The sequence below is a fragment of the Macaca fascicularis genome, chromosome 8 (genome assembly GCF_037993035.2).
Source record: "Macaca fascicularis isolate 582-1 chromosome 8, T2T-MFA8v1.1".
Lineage (NCBI taxonomy): Eukaryota > Metazoa > Chordata > Mammalia > Primates > Cercopithecidae > Macaca > Macaca fascicularis.
This window is the reverse complement of record NC_088382.1, coordinates 151177099-151186205: the sequence shown is the minus strand read 5'-3', so window position 1 is coordinate 151186205 and position 9107 is coordinate 151177099.

Below are 9107 nucleotides of genomic sequence, written 5' to 3'. Positions count from 1 at the left end.
CAGGAAGGAGCCTCTCCAGGAGCCTCAGAGAAAGGGGCCCTGTCAGCACCTGGATCTCAGGCTTCAGCCCCCAGAGCTACGAGAGAGTCCACATGGCAGTTTAAGGTGCTCACTTTGTGGTATTTTGTTCTGGCCACCTGAAGACCACACACCCTGCATCCCTGGCCAGCTCCCAGAGGACCTGCATCCTTTTCTCTGTCTCAAAATCTTCAGTGGGGCCTCAAATTAAGACAAAATTTCAACAGCATCCGTCCCGCACCACCCACAAGCCAACCCTGGCAGACTCAGTGGCCTGGGCCGGGCCCTCTCACAGGCTTTGGAGGAAAGCTGGCGAGATTTAAGCCTCAGCCCCACCAACACCAACTGCAGGACCCTGGCCAGCACCAAGCTCACAGAGCCTGGGGTCCTGGGCCAGCCCGCTGTGGGTAGGAGGCCCACCTGGAAGGAAACTCGAGGCAATTCCATGGAATGACCCAGGAAAAGCAGCAATTGGCAGTTCCCTGTCTCCCCAGCGTTCTGTCATTCTACCTCCTATATGGCCTCCATCAGCCTCCGTTCTCTGTCCCCTCCCAGGCTTGTCTGTCTCTCCTAGCCTCAGCCTAACTCTCACCCTCCACTGGGAGGGTGATTGTATTAGTCCATTTTCATACTGCTGTGAAGAAATACCCAAGACTGGGTAATTTATAAAGAAAAAGAGGTTTCATGGACTCACAGTTCCACATGGCTGGGGAGGCCTCAAAATTGTGGCAGAAGGCGAAGGAGGAGAAAAGGCACATCTTACGTGGTGGCAGGAAAAAGCGCATGTGCAGGCAACTTCCCTTTATAAAACCATCAAATCTCATGAGACTTATTCACTATTAGGAGAACAGCACGGGAAAAACCTGCCCCGTGATTCAATCCCCTCCCATGACATGTGGGGATTATGGAGCTACAATTCAAGATGAGATTTGGGCGGGGACACAGCAAAACCATACCAGTGATTTTTCTCTAAATGCCTGTCAAGTCAAGCCACGTGCCTTCCCAGGGCCCCCCAAAGCTCCACTGCTCCAGTGCCCAAGTCCCCACATCAAAGACCCTTCAACAAGAGTCCAACCCTCCTTTCTAGTCTTTCCTTTAACAAGCCTTCAATGCATGGACATGCCTCCAATGCCATGCACACACTTTCAATGCTGTGCATAGGCCTCCAACAAGATGTACACACTTTCAATGCCATGGACATGCCTCCAATGGGATGAACACACCTCCAACATGATGAACATGCCTCCAATGGTGTGGATACACCTCCAACACCATGGACACAGTTCCAATGCCATGAACACACCTCCACCACAATGGACACACTTCCAACACCACGGACACACCTTCAACACCATGACACACCTCTAACACCATGGACACACCTCCAACACCATGACACACCTCCAACAACATGACACACCTCCAACACCATGGACACATCTCCAACCCCATGGACACACCCTCCAACACCATGGACATGCCTCCGATACCATGACACACCTCCAACACCATGACATGCCTCCAGCACCATGACACACCTCCACCACCAAGGACACACCTCCAATACCATGACACCTCCAACACCATGATACCTCCAACACCATGGACATGCCTCCAACACCATGACACACCTCCACCATTATGAACACACCTCCAACACCATGGACACACCTCAACACCATGGACATGTCTCCAACACCATGACATACCTCCAACACCATGACACACCTTTAACACCATGAGCATGCCTTCAATGCCATGGGAATGCCTCCAATGCCATGGACTTGCCTCCAACACCACAGACATGCCTCCAACACAATGGACCACCTTCGGCACCATGGACACGCATCCAACACCATGGACACGCCTCCAACACCATGGACACGCCTCCAACACCATGGACACGCCTCCAACACCACGGACACGCCTCCAACACCACGACACACCTCCAACACCAGGGACACACTTCCAATGACATGACACACTTCCAACACCATGGACATTGCCTCCAATACCACAGACACACCTCCAACACCATGACACACCTCCTACACCATGGACACACCTCCAACACCATGGCACACCTCCAACACCATGGACACGCCTCCAACACCATGGCACACCTCCAACACCATGGACACACTTCTAACACCATGGCACACCTCCAACACCATGGACGCACCTCCAACACCATGGCACACCTCCAACACCATGGACACACCTTCAACACCATGACACACCTCCAACACCATGGACGCACCTCCAACACCATGGGCACATCTCCAACACCATGGACACACTTCCAACACCATGGCACACCTCCAACACCATGGACGCACCTTCAACACCATGGACACACCTCCAACACCATGGACGCACCTTCAACACCATGGACACGCCTCCAACACCATGGACACACCTCCAACACCATGGACACTCCTCCAACACCATGGACACACCTCCAACACCATGGACACGCCTCCACCACCATGGACACGCCTCCACCACCATGGACACGCCTCCAACACCATGGACACTCCTCCAACACCATGGACACGCCTCCAACACCATGGACACGCCTCCAACACCATGGACACGCCTCCAACACCATGGACACTCCTCCAACACCATGGACACACCTCCAACACCATGGACACTCCTCCAACACCATGGACACACCTCCAACACCATGGACACACCTCCAACACCATGGCACACCTCCAACACCATGGACACACCTCCAACACCATGGACACACCTCCAATACCATGGACACACCTCCAACACCATGGCACACCTCCAACACCATGGCACACCTCCAACACCATGGACACACCTCTAACACCATGGACACACCTCCAATACCATGGACACACCTCCAACACCATGGCACACCTCTAACACCATGGACACGCCTCCAACACCATGGACACGCCTCCAACACCATGGACACGCCTCCAACACCATGGACACGCCTCCAACACCATGGACACACCTCCAACACCATGACACACCTCTAACACCATGGACGCACCTCCAACACCATGGACACGCCTCCAACACCATGGACACGCCTCCAACACCATGGACACGCCTCCAACACCATGGGCACATCTCCAACACCATGGCACACCTCCAACACCATGGGCACATCTCCAACACCATGGACACACCTCCAACACCATGGACACACCTCCAACAACATGACACACCTCCAACACCGTGGACACATCTCCAACACCGTGGGCACATCTCCAACACCATGGACACACCTCCAACACCATGGACACACCTCCAACACCATGGGCACATCTCCAACACCATGGACACACTTCTAACACCATGGCACACCTCCAACACCATGGACACACCTCCAACACCATGGACACACTTCTAACACCATGGACACACCTCCAACACCATGTACACACCTCCAACACCATGGGCACACCTCCAACACCATGGACACACTTCTAACACCATGGCACACCTCCAACACCATGGACACACCTAACATCATGAACACGTCTTCAATGCCATAGGCATGCCTCCAGTGTCATGGACTTGCCTCCACCAACATGGACACACCTCCAACACCATGGACGCACCTCAGCTTCTGCCCAGACAGGAGCTTCTCTCCGCACGTGCCCCCTCTGTGGTTCCATTTTCCTCCTCCATTTCTCTCAACAAACCTCTACCTTCCCTCTCTGCCTCCCTTCCCTGGATCCTGGAGGGCTGAAGATGGCCACTCCTCTGCCTCTTGCCTTTTGAACAGGCAAGTGCACAGTTCCAAGCCCAGTGAGACCTGACCACACTGGAGACCAGGCAGTGAAAGCCACTACCCCTCCTCCAAGTGCAGTGTTCAGCCTCCAGTATGTCCTCTGTCCATTTCTCTTCTCATGTACAGGTGCTCTCTCTCTCTCTCTCTCTCTCTCTCTCTCTCTCTCTCTCTCATTTAAAGGCAAAATAAAAGTAATCTTAAGTAATCTTAGCCAGCAGGACTAGGCTTGGGGCCTTTTCTTTGGAGATGTTGGTGGCCTGGTTCTCTCTGCAGACCTGCCCAACCCTGCATAATACTTGGTGCTTGAGTCCTGAGGAGTTGTGTGATGCAATCCCTTCCTGGCCAGCAGCCTTCAGGCCCCCTGTCCCTGTGCCTGAGCTCCCTCACCTCTCCCTGGTTCTATTCCAGGAGGCTCCCCTCTCTCACTCTTCCCCCAGCCTCACCGCAGCCAGGTCAGGAGTGTCTAAATTACTCGTGTGTGTTTAATCATTACAACAACCAATGAGTTTGGAGTCTAGTATTTTTAATCCTCATTTTTCAGATGAGGAATCAGCCTCGGGGACGTTAAGAGATGCAGGGTTGCATAGTATTCCATGGTGTATATGTGCCACTTTGTAGGGACATGGATGCAGCTGGAAACCATCATTCTTAGCAAACTATCACAAGAACAGAAAACCAAACACCGCATGTTCTCACTCATAGGTGGGAACTGAACAATGAGATCACTTGGACTCGGGAAGGGGAACATGACACACCGGGGCCTATCATGGGGAGGGGGGAGGGGGGAGGGATTGCATTGGGAGTTATACCTGATGTAAATGACGAGTTGATGGGTGCTGACGAGTTGATGGGTGCAGCACAGCAACGTGACACAAGTATACATATGTAACAAACCTGCACGTTATGCACATGTACCCTAGAACTTAAAGTATAATAATAAAAAATAATTAAAAAAAAAAAAAAAGAGATGCAGGGTTTTGAATCCAGATTTCTCTGTCTCCAAAGTTTGTTCTCTTAACCATTTCCCCATAGGGAGTATGATGTCCCTATCATAAGGATTAGCCAAGCAGTGGTGGTGATGAATCAAGTGCATCAGTTCCTGTCGTGGTGTAACCATCATGCCAAAAACTAAGCAGCTTCAAGCAGTGACATTCTGTGTTCACAATCCTGTTGGTCGTTTGAACAGGGCTCAGCTGGGATGGGTCCTCTGCTCCACAGAATGCTGTCTGGGCTCACACGAGCCTTTGCAGTTTGCTGGCCTCACTTGCACATCTGACAGGAGCAGTGGGAATGGCTGGGCCATGTGTGTGCCTCACATGGTGCCATGGTCCTGCTGCCACTGCTAGAATCCAGGCCCTCACTGGCCCTCTCCCATCTCACATGCCAAAGACCTCAGTGCTGATACATCAGGGAAGAGCCTGGACCTGGAGTCAAAGTCACAAAGCCTGAGAGCAAATATGACTTTGGCAAAGCCCGAGGTAGCCTGCCTCATGCTACACAGGACAAGCCCAGGCTGAGAACTCAGGGGGTTTGCTCAATGCACGGAGAAGCCTTGGCTCTAAGCTGGCTAGCTCTAAGCCACTTCCTAAGGACACCTCCCCCAGGAAGCCCTTCCTGGTCTGTCAGTTCTCAGTGCCCATCTGTGAAGAGGTAACTACCTGAAGGGCCTACCAGTGCCTGTCCCCTGCGTGTTGGCCTGACAGCCTGACCTACCCAGGTCCACCCTCGGCCTGTGGGCAGGGCCGTCTCCCCTGTCCAGTGCCAGTGTCCACATCTGTAAAATGCATGTTCTACCCTCTGCTGCTGGACCCCTGGCTGCTATGAGGACCCTATAAAACGAGATGAGAGATACAAAAGCTTTTTGTACAGTGATGGCGAAGACAACGAGGAGAGTATGATGAAGCGAGCTCTGGAAGGTTAAGCCGAGTCCCCCTGATGCCTGGGGGATGCTCGCAGCTGGGCGGCTCATGCTGTGTCAATGTCTACCCTGCTTTGCAGCACCTGTGTGGGCGTCTTAGCCCTAGAGTGAACATCTGGAACATATGGGAAGCTGTGCACACTGGGTGTATGTGAGCATGCACAATTGCTCACAGGTGGGTGCACACTCACACACCCACACACTCACACACACCCACACACACTCACACACCCACACACACCCACACACACCCACACTCACACACTCACACTCACACTCGCACACCCACACACCCACACACACCCACACACACATATACTCACACACTCACGCTCACACTTGCACACCCACACACCCACATACTCACACACACCCACACACACTCATACACACCCACACACTCACACACTCTCCCACACACACCCACACACTCACACACACCCACACACCCACACACCCACCTCACACACTCACACCCACACACACTCACTCTCACACCCACACACCCACTCACACACCCACACACACTCATACTCACAAACCCACACCCACACACTCTCACACTCACACAGTCGCACACTCGCACTCCCATACACTCACACTCACACACACTCATGCACTCACATTCACACACACACTCGCATGCTTGCACTCTCACACATTCACACACTCGCACACCCACACTCACACCCATACTCACACACTCACACGCACACACACACTCACACACTCACACATTCACACTCGCACACTCACACATTCACACTCACACACTCACACATTCACACTCACTCCCTACACCAACACATCCACACACTCACACTCTCGCACACTCACACTCACACTCTCACACCCTCACACACACACTCTCACACACACACACTCACACACCCACGGCAAACAGTCACACCTCACACTCACACTCTCACACTCACACACCCACACTCACACTCATGCACTCTCTTACACTCGCACTCTCGCACACACAATCACACACCCTCACACACACTCAAATACATTTGCACCCTCTCACACACTTGCGCTCACACACTCACACACTCGCACACACTTACACTCATACACACTTAAACTCTTGCACACACATGCTCACACACACCCTCACACACACACTCTCACAAACACATTCTCACACACTCACACACACACACTCATACTCTTGTGTACACACACCCACACACACACTCACACAAACTCATGCACACACACCATTCACTCCCTGCTTAGAGGAGAGGTGGTCCCACCATTAAACTAAAATCAGCCTACACAGATCAAGATGGCAGCAGGCAGCAGGAAGTTCCACTGTTTCCACTTACCACTGTCGGCATCAGACCGGAGTTATGAGCAAGCGTTTGGAACAGGAAGCTGAGGCCAGCTGCCCTTCCAAGCTGCCCAGAGCAAGAGATGGGAGAGCTGAGGGATACTTGGTAAGTGCTCAGGCAGTGTTTGTTGAGGGACTGAATGACTGAGACTCCTTGAGTCCTGGTGAACTTCAGACGGCCCAACCAGGGCCACATGCCCTCCCTATGGACAGTAGAGCCACCATGCAGAGCCACCGTGCCACGCCGGTCAAGGCGCCAGTGTCCCCTCTGCCCCTAAGTTACTGGCACAGGGAGCTGTGGTCAGGGAAACAAAACTGCAGGTTCAAGGGTACAGTAGGGGAATCAAGGGGTGCCTGGAGAAGCAGGGCACAACAGGAAGGGAGGGGGCAACCGGGATGTGTGAAAGTTTCTTTCTGCTACTGGCCCTCCCTCTGTTCTGAGTAATTGCGTACAGGGTCGCCCTCAAGCAAGGAAAATGCAAGAAGCAATTCTGTGTCTCCTGTCAAAATGTGAAGAGGTTAAGTGAATGAGTAGCGGAAGATTCAAACTGGCAACCACTTAGGTTTGGTGTCTTTTTGGAAATCAGGAAGGGCATCTCAACTGCGGTTCCCACAGGAGAGCAGCAGGCGTCTTGCACAGCCAAGAGCCGGGCTGAGACTCCCAAGGACCCCGGGGAGAGGCCCAGGGGCCAGAAGGAGGCAAAGAGAGGCAGAGAAACTGCTCAGAGAAGGAGGGAGGAGGAGCCAGACTTGGGGCCTCGTGAGCAGGAGCAGGAGCCGGCCAGGTCTTGAAGGGATGGGGTTGGCAGCTGCCCCTCCTGGTATCCCAGCTCAGGACAACTGAGGTGGACACGGCAGGGCCAGAATGCAGGGAAACAGATGCCTGCAAGAGGGATGTGGGTCGGGTCAGGGTGGAAGGGAATAGGGCTGAGCATGGAGGTGTTGGGGAGGGGGGCAGGCGTGGCTCCACCTGCGGTTGGGGGCGTGAGGGGATTGGGGGCTCTGCCACCTCTGCTGTACTCCCTTCATGTGACATGTGGCCCCCAAGGGAGCAGGACTGACTGTGCCTCTATGCTAGGCCTAGGTGTGCCCAGCACACAGAGGAGCAACTCTGCAGACAGCCCCTGCTCAGGATGGGCAGGAACTAAGGTCCTCTAGAGGGGTGCCGGCCCGGCCCCCAGAGAGACCCCTGCCCACCAGGCGGAAGCTCCCCGGCCCCCAGAGAGACCCCTGCCCACCAGGCGGAAGCGCCCCCGGCCCCTGGTCCCTCTGCAGCCTGTGCTTTTGCAGCACTAGCCTCGCTGAGGAGTCCTCAGTCTGGAATCTGCCTGACGGTGGCCATCCTCCTCCCTGCTCACCTGGTTTGTTCTCTGACGTCCACCCCGACCCACTGGATCACCGTGCTTGGCAGATACAGGCCCAGTCCTGGGCCCGTGGACAGCTGATGGGCCTGGCTGTGAAGGGTGGCTCGGGACATCGGGTCCAGCTGGGAGCAGCCCCCAGCCCTGAACACATGCAGGAGAGGCCACGTGGAGCCCTGGGGGCAGTGACGCCTGCCGGGGACTCGTAGGGTGTGCCTGTGTCAGCACGTGGTGAGGGACACATCAGAAGAAGGCTGGGTGCCTAGGGCAGCCTGACCCATGTCATGGGGCTTCAGAGAACAGGGCCTGGGCTGCCCGTGGGGCCTGAGGACTCCTTGAGGACAGCTGGGCTGGGCCAGCCCACTGAGTGACAGGAGGAGCAGTGCCCTCCACTGTGAGGCCTCCTGGGCCGAGCAGAGGGGTGGAGCCTCAAGCAGATGGGCTGGTTCAGGAAGGCACCCGTTGCTCAGTGGCAGCCGCGGGGTACACAGGTGCTGGGACCCTGACTGCTGGGCTGCGCTGAGCTGCCTGCGGAGACAAGAGGCCTGCCACCCAGTGACCCCAGGCGGACCTGTGGCTCCACCTTCTGTCCTGGAGACCCTGGTTCTGAGCCACACTCCGCAACCAAGGCCACCATGGCCAGTGGCGAACAGCCTAGGACACAAAGGAGGGGACTTTCCAGGTTGAGGC